The sequence below is a fragment of the Cyanistes caeruleus genome, chromosome 1, assembly GCF_971803275.1.
Source record: "Cyanistes caeruleus chromosome 1, bCyaCae1.hap1.1, whole genome shotgun sequence".
In the NCBI taxonomy this organism is placed as follows: Eukaryota; Metazoa; Chordata; class Aves; order Passeriformes; family Paridae; genus Cyanistes; species Cyanistes caeruleus.
The window spans coordinates 76,721,473-76,738,471 of NC_141701.1; the positions used below are offsets into that span (position 1 = coordinate 76,721,473).

General features: G+C 35.5%; 1 long non-coding RNA gene across 4 annotated transcripts in view; it reads left to right on the forward strand.

Moving 5' to 3' along the window:
• The window catches only part of LOC111925633 (uncharacterized), a 54,251-nt gene that overhangs the window by 32,985 nt on the left and 4,267 nt on the right, over nt 1-16,999 (forward strand). For 3 of the 4 annotated variants that reach the window (XR_015289444.1, XR_015289442.1, XR_015289445.1), the window contains exons 3-4: nt 14,390-14,629; nt 16,139-16,234. This is a non-coding gene — a long non-coding RNA (uncharacterized LOC111925633). Of the gene's footprint in view, nt 1-148; nt 214-14,389; nt 14,630-16,138; nt 16,235-16,999 lie in introns of all 4 variants that reach the window. The other variant, XR_015289443.1, reaches the window with a different exon arrangement.

The window sequence follows — 16,999 nt, forward strand, 5'->3', positions numbered from 1 at the left end:
ACTTTTAACTTTGCCAAGTTTTTTGTTTTGTTTTTTTTATAGTTCAGTAGAAGAGAAAATGAAATACAATTTTACATACAGCAGTATTAAAATATAAGAGACTAAAGAACTTTGATGCCTAGTTAAGCATTATCTGTTTGTTTTGGAGATTTTTTATGACAGTGACAGCTGAAGCTTAGCCTTGAGAGAAAGAGTAAAAGCTGAACTACAAAGGTGAGTTTTGTTCACTGCCATAGAATCAGTTAATGTTGGCATTTTAAAGTAACTGTTAATATAATGAAGAAATAGGTAGAATGCACTTCATGTTTACAGAGTAACTGTTCTCTCTGATTTTATTAAGATATGCTTTCTATCTGTAACTTGTCCCTGTGTATTTGTAAGGTTTAGCTGTGATTTTATATCAGACCTTTGTCAACATGAAGTTTTGGAAATGCTGTAACATTATAGTATGAGTTTAAACTCTCTAGCATACCTGCAGTTTAACTGATAATGATATTTTTAATAGATGCATGAGGTACTAGTATGGAGATATAACAGGTGTGCATAGGAGGTCTGTACTTCTTTGAGTACATCTTTGAGTATTTCAGTACATCTGAAATATCTGTGAAAATCAGGCATAAGTCAATTGCTTTGTTCATAACCGACAATTAATACGTATTAGCAAAACATAGGTTTTTCATTTTGGTTTTCCTCACACAAATTTCTAGGGCCACAGAAATCTGTTGTCTTATTGATAGGTCTTTTCAGAATATCTGAAGTAAAGCCTGAAAGGATGAGCTCAAAACCTAGTCTGTAATTTACAAACCTATACACAACAAAATGCATGTAGAGAAGTGAGGATCTCTTGTACTAAGTAGAGATTTATTAGTGTGGATTTAAAGGTTATAAGGCTACAATGGTTCTGGCACTTCAGCCAGCTTACTTCAAGTTGCAAAGATGTGTTGTTGGCTGGAGTCTCTTATGATGAAGTATTATTGAAAAAACAGCTTAACACACACAGGGTACAGGAAAGTGTGTTAAAAATACGTAGTTAAAACAAATTTATTGAGAAGTCACTGTTCTACCATTACTGTGTAAAGCCCAGGCTGGCTCCAGCTCATGTCTGTGTTTCACTTTGGAGTTCTGCTGCTTCATTCAGAATAATTTCAAATAAGGCATTAAGTGTTATTTCATAAAATTTTGCATCCCAGTTCATGACCTAGACCACATGACTAGTCTAGAAACAAAATACCTTTCTCAACTGTGCTTCTCACATGCTGGCTGAGCTGGAACATTTTAAATTTTCCCTCCCATCTAATTTTTAGAAAGTAACATTACTTTCCTGTATTATTATTTTCCTTTATAAAGTGTTTTACCACAGTTCAGCGAAATTCACTAGAATCACTGAAAAGTTTGTGGCTTATAAATGCTGGTTCATAAATATCAAAAGAGAATTTTGGTTTAATTTGTAAAGTGGGTTTAAGACACGTATTGAAAATGTTGTAAGGCCTGGTTTTTAACCATGTACTTGTGAAAAATTACAAATAACTTAAAGCTAGGTTCTGGGGGTCTTTTGTTTGTTTGTCTGTTTGTCTGTTTTTATTTTATTTTTATTTTAAGAAAATTTTAAAGGATTTTATTGCATTAACTTCTATTACCTTTCAAAAAAAATCATCAGTTAATTTACATACTGATTAAACATCTTCCATGCCTTTCTAAATCATTCTTAATTACAAAGGCTGTTTCCATAGTTACAGTTTATATCTTAATTTCATAGTAAATTTCTTTCCATTTATTCAGCTCATTCCATTTATCTACCTTATTTTTTATTTGAATAACACATAAACTTCAGGGGTGCTTATCTCTTACAGCTTTTAGGAAGGAAAAAACTGTATTAAGGCAGAGATAAAACTGTTTAGTATGCAGCAAGTTCAATTACCATGGATAGACTTCTCTCCTTAATAGAAATACAGGCCTTTTAAGAGAGTCTGTAAGGAAATAAGCCAAAGAATCAATTAGATTCTCCTAGAATTGAATAAAGAGCCATAAGCACCATTTAAAATGTGTTATAGTTTTTAACAAACAGCCATAATTTTTACTGTTTGTGAAAACCAAATAAGTCATGAAGGCATTTAAAACATTTCTAAACAACTGTAATGCTTAGAGAAGCCCATTATTATTTTAATTAAGGTTGAAAGATACTGTTCTTTTCCCCTTATAATTTCTTCTCAGAGGGCAACCATATTGGGAGCAATCCTGAGAAGAAAGAGTCGAGGGTATTTGTTAAAAAAAACTTAACATGACCCAGCAAGATACATCCACAGCCCAAGAAAGCCAACAGTATCCTGGGCATGACCAGCAGGGTGAGGGAGGGGAATCTGCCCCTCTAATCCATTCTGGTGACACCCCACCATGAGTACTGCATCCAGCTCTGGGGTCTTCAGTACAGGAAAGACATGGATCTTTTGAAGCAGGTCCAGTGGAGGGACATGAAGCTGGAGGCTCCCTCAAAAGATGAACAGAATGCTGGACTAAATCTGCTAGATTGAGACTTCCTAGTGTAAAGTACATAGACATTTAATAGAAATTATCTAGCAACTCACCTGTGAATAAAATATTATTCCATGGCTGCACATGAAACCTTTAAATTCTGTTTCATCCTTATTGTTACGCAGTCAAAGCCAAAAGGCTTTAAGGTTATTTATTCTCCAAATTTTTATACGCTGAGTTCAGTTTTTGGCAGCCCCTGCTCTTTGTTAGTGCAATGTTGAATTAGTCAGGAATGCTGAGAAAAAAGAGAAATGCCAAACTTGCAGCAGACCTCAGACATTTATAAGTGACAGTTCATGACCAGTCTCATACATGGCCAAAAAACAGACTGTGAAAACAATTTCCCACCATTCTTCTTAGTTTGAAGTTTAATTTTTTCCTGAATATCAAAACCAGCTGGGCCTAAATTTTATCAATTTTTTGCTTAGATAGCAAGGCTGAAATGACTTAAGTCATCCAGTATATCTGAAGGAAGGTACAAAGGAACTCTCTTTGCAAATTTTAAGGTGCAAATTCTACATTTTCCCCTTACTGCTCAGTGAGTCCATGGGGAACTCCTGTGCCCTAAAGCTTAGACTTTAGGAGAGTTACAGACTGAGCATTCACTGCAATCAGCAAACTGGTAAAATTCTGTAGTTGCAGAAGTCATGTCAATCTAACCATAGATATAATGTATTCAGGCTGGATCTATAAACAGCATGCTAGATTTTTTTGTTTTCATGGCATGAAGTGATTGCATGATGTCAAAAATGGTTTTCTGCACATTGACTGTGGACAATGCCATTATGATGTTGTCTAAACTGCTTTAGTTTCCAGCACAGCAAAAAATATTTATTGGCTATGTCTTCATTTTCCTCTTTATTCAGATAGTTCATTCTGTGACACATTTATGAGGGCATTTCTTCTTTGAAGTACCTAGACTTTGCTTTAGGATACATTCCAATAAAAGAGTAAAGCAGTCTCATCCCCTAAACTGCTTTCTAGCCAGCAGGGAGTAAAGGTGAGGCAAAAGATTTTATTTAAGATTGGACAAAGGCAATGAAGAAAAAACAGTGCATGCATATTTTGCTTTCACAGCATCCACGGCATTCTCAGAATTGCATGTTTGCTGCCATTTCACGATTTTGTGTCAATAGTGATGTGTGTTCTAAAACTTTCTGGAGACAAATGAGGAATTCTTATCAATTATGATGGCTTTTTTAAATGCTTGTGATTACATCATGAAAAGATCATCTCCTTCTCCAGATCATTCCTTTCTGAAAAAGAAAAAGAAGTAGGTTTCTCCAAGGTAAAAGACTATAACTGTTAACTTTCCAGAATAAAGCTTTGAAGCTGCTATTTATCTCCTTAGATGGCCATTGCAACTGTGTAGCTTATAGTGTACAACTTATAACTGAGGTTAAATTCTATTTAATTTCCTCCTCCTTGAGATTTTACTCCCAGGTGATTTTTTCTTTGTATGGATAGGGTTTGAAAGGCATTATACTGAATTGTCTGTGGCATGAAATTTAGGCAACACTCCATACTCTTTATCTTTCTAAATCTGACTTTCTATAATGAAGAGGCACCCTACTCTGTCTGTTCATGTACTGTGCTTCTGCTCTCTAAAGATTCACATAGGAGTGAGTGATGTACTGGCAATGGAGTGTGCCAGTGGATCACAAACTACTTATATTGCCTGAGTCACCATCAAACACAGTTTTTATTGACTTGCAGTGAGGCTCTCTGATTGACAAAATGCATGCTATGTGACTCGAATGTTCCTTAAAATAAAATAATCCATCAAACCATGGAAGATAATCCATCAAACAGAATATTTGCTTTAAATCCTCCAGCATTTGATTGTTTTTGTTTTAGTTTTAATATCACTTAAGAAAAACAAGGGAAGAGCAATATTCCAAATTTGTCTCCAGCACTGAAAAAATCCTTAGATTTGATAATGATTTCCATGCATAATAATTAATTATCATTCTTTTAAATTATTTTTCCAATGTAGAGTCAAGTTTGAATGTTGCATGTGCAATACATATTTATTAAGGTAAGAGCTAGCATCTTGAAATACTTAGATTGGATCTATCAATTTTTAGCTTTCCAACTTCCTTTCCATTACTGATTTTATGTAAGTATAGAATGCATGGACATTTATCTGGTATTCTAATGAAACTGAAAAGGAGATTGGACTGGAGAAAGCAGCAATAGCATTTTTGAAATGTTCATATGTATTGTGGGTTAATCCCTCTGGCAGTTAAAACCCACACAGCTGCTTATTCACTCCCCCTGCTGTAGGATGTGGGAGAGAATGGGAAGGGTAAATGAGAAAACTTGTGGGTTAAGGTAAGGATAACTCTTAATAGGGGAAGCAAAAACTGTGTGTGCATCAAAGCAAAATAAGGAATTTATTGACTACTTCACATCATCATATAACTTCAAAATAGCAGGGCTTTATCATCTATAACAGTTAATTAAGGAGGCAAATGGCATAACTCGTAATATAACCCCCCTTCCTTCTTTTTCCAACTTTAATTGCTGAGCATGATAATATTTGGTGTGTGATATCCCTGGAATAAAGCCATAAATGTAAGTACTGAAGCATGATCCTAAAGCAATGTAATTCCCCTAAGGGAAAGAAAGGTCACATCTGCAGAGGTGGACTCAGGTGGGCATCTTAAATACAAAGTGGCTACTGCGTGCTGATGTCCTTTGGGGTGGGGGCAGAGTGTGACAGTATCCTTGTTTGCAGGAGGTATGGCTGGGTCACCAGGGCATGGGGCTGCAGGAGCAGGTAGGGAGCCTCAGGGAGGATGAAGAACAACACAGAAGCCCCATGGAGATGGACTCCTTACCCCCAGCATCACCACCCAGGTGCAGCCAGAGTCTTCGCCCAGCTCCCTCCTGGGGTTCCTTGTACCAACAAGGATATGACTAAGCTGCACAGGCAGATGGAACAAAAGACCACCAGCTGTGTCCTAGCTTCTTGAACACCCCCAGCCTGCTCTGTGGTGGGGCAACATGAGAAACCAAAAAAGATGTTGATGATCTGAAAACACAGCTCAGTAATAGCTAAAATATCAGTGTGGTAACAAAATTGCTAACAAAGCCAAACCAATACTGTATCAGCTATATGGAGAAAGCTCACTCTGTCCCAGCCAAAACCAGTACAATCTTGTCCAAAATAATGTATTTAATGTCTTGCAAGTAAAGTGCTTGCTTAACCCAGAAAACATTCCCAAAATCTCTACCAATTTTGCCTGAAAAATTCCATCCAGAGCAGGGCAACAAAGCTGGTGAAAGGGCTTCAAAGAAGTCCTTTGAGGAGCAGCTGAGCGCTCTGAGCTTGTCTAGTTGGAGGAGAAGGATTCTGAGGGGGAGAACTTCTTTGCTCTCTGCAGCTTCCTGAGGAGGGGAAAGGGAGACGTGCTTAGCTCTCCTCCTTGGTATCCAGTGATAGGATACACGGGAATGGCTCAAAAAGGGGGAGGTTCAGATTAGAGATTCAGATTAGATAGTAGAGAACACTTATTTTACCTAGAGGGTGGTCAACCAGTAAGTAGAACAGGCTTCCTGGAGAGGTGACGGATGCCCCAAGATTGTCAGTGCTGAAGAGGCATTTGGGCAATACCCTTGATTAATGCATGCTGGTCAGCCCTGAAGTGTCAGGCAGTTGAACTACTTAATATTTTTAGGTCTTCTCTGGAACTATTAAGTTCTGTTCTTTTCTGTTCTGTTCTGTTCTGTTCTGTGAGTTCTTTTCTTGGTAATGGCACCATTTAGTTTCTCATACAGTGTTTTATTATTATTTATCTACATTATGGGAATGCTCAAAGCACTTATATTGTAAACCAGTTCCCTCCAAATCAGCTTGAGTTATGATTAATGGACATTAAGGCAAAGACAAGTATGCACCTTGGGTCTCAGGTTTAACTCTACAGATCTACAACACTTGCTTCTTCCTGGTGTCTGGGGCTGGAGTGTATGGAGTTATATGGTCAGTTCATAAATTACTGGTCTGTACTATAAAGCAGGACAGGGTCAGGAAGAGAAAGTTTTCAGTAATTCTTTGTTTCTCAACTTAAGCATGTCTTAATAGTTTTCAAATGTATGCATTTGTAATGAACATGGAGATTTCAGATGACATGAACTCAAGTTCAAAGGCTAAACTGCAGTACCTATACCAAAACCCATATTTCTCCTAATGGAGGTTGTCCACTGTTTATCAGCCTTTCTTCTTGTACCCCCACCTCAACCTTGGTCTTGAAAACCTGAATTCTAACAAATTAATGGAGTCCCTTTTTTCTTCACAGGAAGGAAATACAGGAATCACATACCTGACCCTGCTTCCCCTGGCTGCCCCAAATTAGCTTATTCAATATAAACAGAAGAGCCAAAACATGTCAGTCATTACCAAACACAAATAAAACCCTGTAATGAAAAACATTATACAATACTAATACATGGTTTAGTTACGCTGGTTTTTTTTCTGCTTTTGGATATCTATTTGAAAATCTATATTTGAATTGCTGTCCTCTAGCCACATCACAGTCTTTGCCATTCTATTATGACTTTTATCTTTTTTTCCCACAGGAGTAAATGTGTGTAATTCTTTGTCAGTTCATTACTTAAAAAACAATTTATGTCCACAAGTTATATATTTCAGAGTACCAAGCCTCTTTCTCAGATTGTAAGCACTTTTCTGGTCACAGACAGTCATATGCTACTTGCTAAGAAAAATTTGTCATATTGATCCTACTTACTGTGATTGAAGTTGAAATATTACTTTAGGAGGCTAAGGAATGAATATGTCCTTATTGAGTTGCAAGTAGCAATTATGAACTGTCTTTCCTTGTTTGAGCAGAATATAGTATCAGAAAAAAACCTGAGACTCAAAGCAGCTATCATCAAAGTTTACTTCAAGGAAATAAACTTCCTCTGTTACCTGCTTCAGAATGATGGTTGTAGCCTTCGTTGCATTTAACTGCAGGTCTTTCAAGTTCAATTGACAAAACTGGCATCAAAATGACAAAGAGACTACTTTATCTATTTTGAGATGTAAGTAAGTTTTTTGGGGTTTTTTTTGTCTTATACAAAAGACATACTTTATGCTAAATGATCTCATAAATTCACTTTGCCCTATTAATCTTTTACTATAATATTTTAAGCAAAGTGACATTTAAGGAGTCATATCTTACCTGCCAGCACAGATGAATTAGTTTAGAATGTACATTGAGCAGTTAATTTATAAAGGACTTCCTGTGCCACTGAAGAAAGTTGACTGTCATCCAGAAGCTCTGTTCCTAGTATTAACCTATACATGATGAAGTGTCTCATACTCTCAGCATATTAAATTTCAGATATCAGTCAACCTAATTCTCTTTCTCCTAACCTTTATAAGGAGGTTTATAGGCCTTCAAGGTATAGCTGTCAATGTTCTCAGACATGCAGCCAATGGAAGAATGAAATGGAAATGTGTGGCTTGACTGAAATTTTTGGTCACTTGCACTGTTGAGAGTAAGGATGCTGTGTCAGCTGGTGGGTCTAGGTCAGAAAGAACAATAGGAAAAATGGCTAATTTTGCATACAAATTCCATATATAGGAAGCGATTTTACATATCTGTTTTTTCACTCTGCCTTGTGGAATAGAGATTTGATGTTACTTTTACTTGAGTGGCCTCTACAGCATTTTGTGTGCTATTTGGTAGCATAAATCCTGGAAGATAACATGAACTAGGGTCATGCCTGATGTGTTTCCTACTCAAGTGTATGTGAGGGTTGAAGTATAATCTTGTCTCTGTTCTATATGTATTATATGTATTTATGTCTCTCAGAAATGAGAAAAATAGTCACAGTTATCCTAAAGTATTTTATAAGTATTTCAAATACGGCATGATATTTAAGTGGCACCATTTCTTTGCTTTGGCTTACACACAATAATCGAGCTGTTTATTATCTTCACCAACACAAAATACAACATGTTTATTTGAAACAATTAAGTTCAGGTGACTAGTAAAAACTCACTAAGATGCCTGGAATGTAATACTTCATTAATATAGATGTAGAAAATCTGGTACTTCATGGAGGGGGCTATAGCTTTGAGGGAAAGATTGTTGAACTTCCTCATCAACTTTCTCATCCTCATAAACTATTATTTTTTTCTGGTTAAAATAAAATGAAATGCTTCCTCCCAACACATCTTTTGCATGAATTTGAAAATGTGTTATAGACAACTAAATTCAGGCCAAAAGTGATAATTTTATAACTGAGTCTTGTTTTCAGCCTCTCTCTTTCAATAAATGTCTTGAAATTATGTTAAAGTTTCCTTCTTTTCTTAGTGGGAATGGCTGTCTATGCATATTACTAAAGAGAAAATTATTGTTCCAGAAGAATTACTGTTTAAGATTCTAAATGGTCAAAAAATGGCACAAATACAAAAAGTAAGAATTTAATGAGAACAATAGAGACAAGAGTTCCATCGGTTACTCTAACAATAGAATAAGTGCACACTTTTGCTGTAAACCCAGAAAGAGTTGTATTATTTTTGAGAATGTCTCTGATATATGTCACTTTTCAAGGAAAAAGTGCCATGTGGGAGAGTATTAGAATGAATTTTTTCTTAGGTTGTTGAAGTGAGAGGACTAGATACTCCCCAGCATGGAGTTTTTAGTTCATATGTAGCTGTCCCAAAGTGGGTTTTTTGGCATGCTAGGATAAATAAGGCAAGTATCTTGTCCAGTGTTTGTAAGAAGGATTGTGTAGTCCATTTAACTCCTAACTCTGGTATGTTTTTTAGACCTGCATTGTCTAGTTATTTCTCTCTGCTTCCCACAGTCTCCTCTACCCACTCATGCACTTGGTATTATTTAGGGTGTGCTCATGACTTGCAGTGCTATTAAAATACAGGATGTATAACTGGACACTAAGCAGCAGGTTATTTCACCACAAGAGATACAAAATCACTTAATAACTGATGTTTTATGTTTCTACTTAAAAGTTTTGAGTTTCATGCAGGAAATAAATCTATTGTGTTCCCTAACTGAACATAATTTGCTACTGGCCAACAGGAAACCAATCTACTGGGAAATAAACCCATCTTTTTAATCTTATTTTATGCTTTAGCCATACTACTTAATGACAAAATCTTTTTTTTTAGTATAATCAAATTACATACTAAATAAATAGTCTGTAGTCCTGTAGTAATGAATTTTTTTTGGCAGTACATATTTTGAATGCCCCAACAGAGGTCACATTGTTGGGTCACAGAATAAATAAAATTAGAACACCACTCAAATCAAACCACTTCAATATTGGCCTTCAACATAGTGAAAATTAAGTTCAACATTAAGTGACTGAGAGTGTAGATTTCTTGCACAGTCTAAATGAAGTGAGATGAAATTTTCCAGTGCAAGGAGCCATCTGTGTTTTGGTCTCTGAACACTGCAGGGAACAATGGGAGTGCACCTGCCAATATTAAATAATTTATGCCAATCTGAACCTACATTGAACCAATGTGTGCTAAGGCCTTTCTGTCATTATGAAATTCTCCATAAAACTACTGGCAGTGCAGTGTTTGAGTTCCCTCCCTTAATTTCTAAGGAGCTAGCTCAAGAATGAGAAGCTGCCATCTGTGCACAAAATCTCTGGTTAAATTGCCCAGGATATATGTTCAGACAGCCATGGATAACTATTTCTCCCTTTCAGGCCATCTGGTTTACAGCAAACACTGATATTTCTGTGCTACAGTTAAAATTACTGTGTGAGGCCATTAAGAGATGACAAGCTGATCATTAAGGCAGTAATTTGTATCAAAGATTGAAGAATTTTCATTACCTTGGTTTTGCATAATACTACACGGAACAAACTGAAAATAAAGCCCAGGCTATGTGAAATCAATAAGAAAAAAAGTGAAAAAAAAGCCAAACAAAACCAATATTGTGTTTTACCCAAATCTCTCTATAAAAAGCTATATGTTAATCATCCTGTTTTGCAGTTCTTCTGAGAGGCTTTACATTCACATGCATTCACATTTAATTACATAAATCAGTAGGATTTTGTAAAATCATTTCCAATTTCCACTACTTGGCAGCTCCTCTTTTGCTGTAGAAGATATTTTTTCTGAATATTCCATATCCATATTGGTGGGAAACGTTTTCTATTTCAAGGTGTGTGAAGGTCAGTCTGTAGATGCTCAGAAAGCTGAGATGGGCACTGGCTTATTAAAGGCGAGTTGCAGATAAATGGGGATATATTGCTTATGACACTGACCTTATAACCTATTTAATGTTATATGTGTTTTTTTATTGTATGGGGTGTTTGTGCTGAATCATTTTGTTTATTATCTATGTGTGTCTTTTAATTCCTTGACCATACTTTCTAAACTTGATGGTCTACTTTTAAATTACGTTTGTCTCAGAAAAATGAAGCAGCTTGAAGATTGTTAGTGACTCTAATTTTAAAACTGATCAGAAGTAATTCTGCTCATTATAGCCCTATATATGCTGTATGTCACTTTTCAGTATTGGAAGTGATGATTCTGATGTTAGTAATATTTCCTTACATTTTTTTTTGAGGAGCTTTTTCATTGTATTTCATTTGAGTCCAGTGAACTTAAAAATTTTCATGTTGTAGGGAAGTCTCTTTATTCATTGTTATGCTTATTTAGGAGATGGTTTTCAATTATCTGGGGGTGGAATCGACTTAGTATGCTACCTTTATAAAGCTCATTAACTGCTGGTCTGTTTGATGTGCATAACTACCTGGTGATTCCACCAGTGACTCCATCGGTGAGAATCACATTAAGTTTTTTGTTGTACTGATGTCTGCTGCATTTAGAAACTTTAAGGACTTCTCTAGATAGATACCTTTCTACAATTGCTGTACATCTACTGTTGATTCCTATTTAGTGTACATGAAGTGAGGAGCAGCTTTTATTTTCCCTGTGTTTCTAGTTTTTCTCTTAAACTGCAAACACCTGCTCCTAAGTGAGGTTTTATAAACTGAGAGAACTGAGGGGAAGAGTGGATTTTTGATAGTTATTACTGGAATGAACATTGCTGCTAAATTATTTTTATTTATTTATTCACTTGGTTATTATTTATTTATTTTATTATTATATTAAATAGAATATAACAGGATTTTTTGATGGCCCCGCATAATTCTAGAGGTTTTCAATTTTGTTTTTTAATTTTTAAAACAGACTGAGAATTATTGAGTTTGGACATCTGTAATACACAATTTAGACTAGTAACTGACCAGCCAACCTGCCTTGTTTTAAAGCAGAGGTCTATTTTTAGCTGTTCATTGATATGTTTGCCAATTGCACATTCAAAAATTAGCATTTTATACTTGGTGATGACCACAAGTAACAAGAGAATGCTTTTCCACAGAGTTGTTATTCGGAAATGCTTCTTAAGGATCCACTCATCTTCTAGAAAAAGTTGGATTTAAATATTTGACTGTGACATTAGGATACAGTTGAATAAACCATGTGTGAAGCAATTAAATTATGGTGCCTGAATGTGAATATCTGTCCTATCTCCTCAATCAGCTGTTTTTTCCTAGGCTGAAGAAACTTCTGTGATTTTATTTTTGGATGTACAGTGTTGCCTAATATCAAAAGACAAAAACTCTTGCAACAGTATTAAAATGGTAAGATAAAAGAACAGTTCTTTTTGGAAGCTCCCAGCTGCCTCCCTAGTTATGGTCTGTGGGCACACACAACACTGGATTTCTACAATCTTTATAAGTTTAACAAATTAGCATATTTAACAAATATTGTCCAATTAGAACAGTGCTTGGTTACATAATTTTCTTAATTTTCCCCTGAGTACTGTCCCACTGGAGTTGGTCCAGGGCTTCTTTGCCCCATTTCTTGTGTCTTCTCAGATTCTGAATGGGAAAATAAATGTTCTTCTTGTAAGATCTCTTCTTGAAAATAAGACTTAAGAGTATTTCAGGAATGTGTTAGAAGGTTAACTTATTAGTCTAAGATCTACGAGAAAGGGTAGGAAAAATACCAGCAGCTATATTACCCTGTATTAATAGTCTACAAAGCTACAAATATATAAAAAAAATATATAAAAACTGATATCTTTAGACAACAATATAATTTCTTCTAACTTTGGCTATCCTTTTCCACTCTTCTCTAAGCTTTATCTACTCTGCTGCATCCTGTTGAAGACTGGGAAGACAATATTCACAATTTAGAGGTTGCAGCCACTGGAAAGATAAGCAAGTCCAAAATTATGTTCTATCTCTTACAAAGTTCCTTCCCAATTGTCCCTAAAACCTGATTTTCTTCTTAGACCACTGCTGGATCCTGAATTGATATTTTAATTAATATCAAGGGTTATCTAAGAGAACACAATCTTATTTCAGGGTAACATGACTTGTTTTTTTCACCTTTAGTTCTTTCACATTTAGGCTTTTAGTCTTCTACTGAATCCTACAGAAGTTCTTTGCATTTCTTCAGAGATGCCTTGCATTTTTTCTCTTCTGAATTACTTTGCTTTATCAGCAATTATAATCTTACTCTTCTTCTTTCTCTGTTTCTTTACAGTGTATGCAACAGCACTGACCCTAGCATAAATTCATAACTACTGGTGGTGATCCTCTCCATGGTAAAAACAGACAGTTTACTCCCACTTTCTGTCTTTTCTCCAATTATTTATCCATGCAAGATTCTTTCTTCTCAGGCCAAAGGCTCTTTCCTTCCTAAAGAATAGTCAATGAAAGCTTTCAACTACAGTCTCTTATAAATTCAGTCTGTCTCTATTAATTTTGATCTTCATTATTTCTACGCTTGCTGAAATTTGCAGAAGAATCCAGTGATTCTGTGACAATTTTTTTTTCCTTTTTTACAAAAACTTGTGGTCTCTTCCCTAAAATATCATTTTTAGTCAGATTACCAGATTTCTGGTCTCATAATTTATGCCTTCTATTATGATTTGCCCACTGTGAATGTAGGCTTAGAAACCTAGTTTCTTGAGTCTCTTTGGCTGTTTTCCAGTTCTCTGCTCTGAAAGGGAAGGGGTTAGCCATTAAGCTATTTCAGTTTTAAGATCCCTAGGTGATTACCACCTGGTCTTGGCAGTTTGTTTCCTTTTTATTAATTTCTTCCACAACCTCTCCTGCCATCTTCTATTCTGCCCCTGCACATAAGGAAAAGCTCAACAAGAACAAATACAGAAAAGTCCCTTTCTGGTATTATTTTCTCCTTACACAGCAGCTTTTATATTGAATTTTTTTTACTACTCTTCCAGGTTATTTGGTATGTTTCCCTAGTAATTACGCATCGTTTGTCTCACCTTGCAACTAGAAAATATATGAATTTGCCCAGAAATAAAAGAATCTTTTAACAGCCTCTGACATTTTATTCTGGGAAAGCGTAAGAACCATGACTAATATGTAACTCTAATCTCTCCACTCTCCATAGTTACTTTAGTAATACTGATTTAAGGTACAAAAATAAGATTCTGTATAGAGGTCTGAGAAATTTATTTTACATGTGTTGTGGTTGAACTCCAACTGGAAGCTTCTTTTTCACTTCCCCTACCCTCACCCATGTTGGGATGGGGAAGAGACTCAGAAAAAGGTAAAACACATAGGCTGGCATTAGACTTTAACAATAAAAATATCAAAAGCAGGAACAGCAATAATAATAACAGCAATACAAAATTAGAGTTTTAAATAGTGTTTTTATTGAAATCCTTTGGATAATATTATATATGTAACAATATAAATAAATTATTTTTTGTGTATATGACTTTGAGTATGTCTACATAAGGAATTCTTGGTAAAAACACGGTAAGCTAAAAAAAAATAGGAAACTAGCAGAGGTGACAAAAGTAACTAGCAGAAGTTTTTTCAGCTTGCAGGAAATCCTATCAAAATAAAAGAAAAAAAAAACCACAAACAACCCTGGTCAAATACTGGTACAGATTTCTCCAGAAGGTTTTGGAATCTCCATCCTTGGATATATTCAGAGTCTGAGTGAACATGGTGCTGGTCAATCTACTCTGGAATATCATCTTCTCAGTAGCAGGATTGGACCAGATGATCTCCAGAGGTCCCTTCCAACCTCAGCCATTGTGTGTTTCTGTAGCAGAAGGTGAGAGTACATTTCTTACTACAGTAGACACATTGTGTTTTTTGTCTGATTCCTGTTATAGGGACTTCAGTTGCAGAATTAATTAAGAAGAGGAAATGCAATTAAATATCAAGAGAATGTATCTTCTGAAAATGAGAAGTCTAACTGAGAGAGCTTCCAACAAATCCATTATTAAACAGATTTTTTACCTATATTTTAATTGGAAATATAAAATATAATTTTGACCTAAATAATGGAGGATTCATGTTTAATATTTTAATTCCAACATTGTAAATAATATTAAAGTTTTGGACAAAAGCTTTTGACTTAGCATTTTTATGCATGTAGTTTATATTGTAATGGAAATACAGATTCTGGTGTTATTTTCTGCCTCTGGGAAACCTGAAATTTAGGTTCAAGTATTTATTTAAGATTTATTTAATCAACTGAGGCTTTAATTTTTTTTTTCTCCTTCACTTTTTTCACCTCAATAAATCAACATGGAGAGTTTGTATTTTAATGTGCCTTTCTACCAAATCTGTATTTGTGGGGTTTTTTAAGAGGAGGAAGTGAGAAAAGTGCCTCTAAGTGAATTAGTGATGATTGTCCTTAATGTTGTGCTGTTTTTGAAGGTACAAGGAACAAGGCAAGGGAACTAGCATGAAATTAAAATAAAATTAAAAAAAAAAAAATAAAACCTGTGGAAAAATTTATATTTTAGGTATTTTTAGGTGTGCATACAATTTTTCTTTTACCAACCCTGGTCATAACTGAAGCTGGATATTTTTTCTTTTTCTTTTGTTTTCTACTTTTTTTTGTTTTATCCGTGTTTGAAATGCACTTTGCTATGCAATTGATACTTTATGTGCCCTCTGTCTTTACACAAACTGAAGTAGCTGCATTAAAAGCTTTGTGTAGTGTCAAGTTCTAATGGCATGACAGGAAACACTTGCTCATTTTGCAATCATGTCTTTTGTTACAATGATAATGAATGCTTCTCATGAGAGATGTTCAAAATTCATATCAGAAGATGAAAAATGTGAAATCTTGTAATTTATATTTTAAACCACTTTGACCATAAATATTAAGCAAGGGCTTTAAGCTTAAATACTTTAAATTCCAATGGGATTATGGAGTTTGATTTGTTACTGTAGTAAGCAGAGTGTATTTGAATGGTTTCTATAGTTTTTCTTTGGATAATGCTGATATGCTTCATTTTTTTCCCCAAAGCAATGGGAACTTTTTGAACTCCGTGATTAGCTGAGTAGGTGTCTATAATGATAAAATGGTAGGTGTTAAGTGTATATTAAATGTATAACAATTAGTGTGTAGGAGTGAAGTAGATTAAAATATGAAGTTTGAAATGCTCTGATGTGGAAAAATATCTTATTCGTCTGTATTATCATCATATTTAACATCAGAACTCAGCTCATGGTAGTTTGTTTTAAAAATAAAGACCAGGAGGTATTAAACTAAAATGTTTGAAGTCAGGTTCTGACATTCTCTCCATTTACCATTCCTGTCCTTTAGACAGAGTCCTGTGGACAAACTCTTTTTGCTTCATGGTAGTAGAAAAGATGTGAAATAACAGAAGAGAACAGATCCTTCCCCTGGGCTAGGAAGCAGGTGAGAGTACACCTGGTATCTAGGGAAATACCTCCTGTATACTTCCCGAATACTTCCTTCAAATATCCTGTTGGTAAAACAAACTCTCTTGTTTCAAGAAATTTTGTTGAAGTCACAAACTCACAAATCTAGATGTGATTTTAGAAGTGATTTTCATTTCATTATGACAGGTTATTAATAAATTAAGACAGACATCATGTTACCTTGGCTGTTAGTTCAGGACCAACAGACATATGTTTTTAAAAAAGCCTTAGAAGGTAGTCACTGTCACATACTTAATTGATCATTATATAAGTGTATTTCTTTACAGTTTCAGTCCTAAACTGAATTTTACCTAATTCTTGAATTAGATGCCCTTGACATATCTTGGAAAAATTCAAACAACTCCACCTTAGAACCATGTAAAAATTGTTTGATATGAAGTAATGAAAAACAAAGAACAAACATAATCAAAATCACAGGCACTTTGATATTTCTTGTTAGTTGCAGGCAGAATAGTAGTGTACTTGAATAACCATAAAATCTTTGGAAGTCGGCATTTTCCCGTGTATTAGGGACAAGTTTTGACAGTAGGTTGGGTTCTGCCGGGGGCTGCCCGGCCCGGCCCCAGGCGGTGCCGGCGGCTGCAGCGCCCCAGGGCTGGGCCCGGCTGAGCCCCTCAGCCACGGGCGGGCGGGCGAGAACCCCGGGGAAGGCCTGGCCAAGGGAGGGCAAAACGCTGCCCGGCAGCCAGGGCTGAGCCAGGGGAACCGAGCCACAAACAGC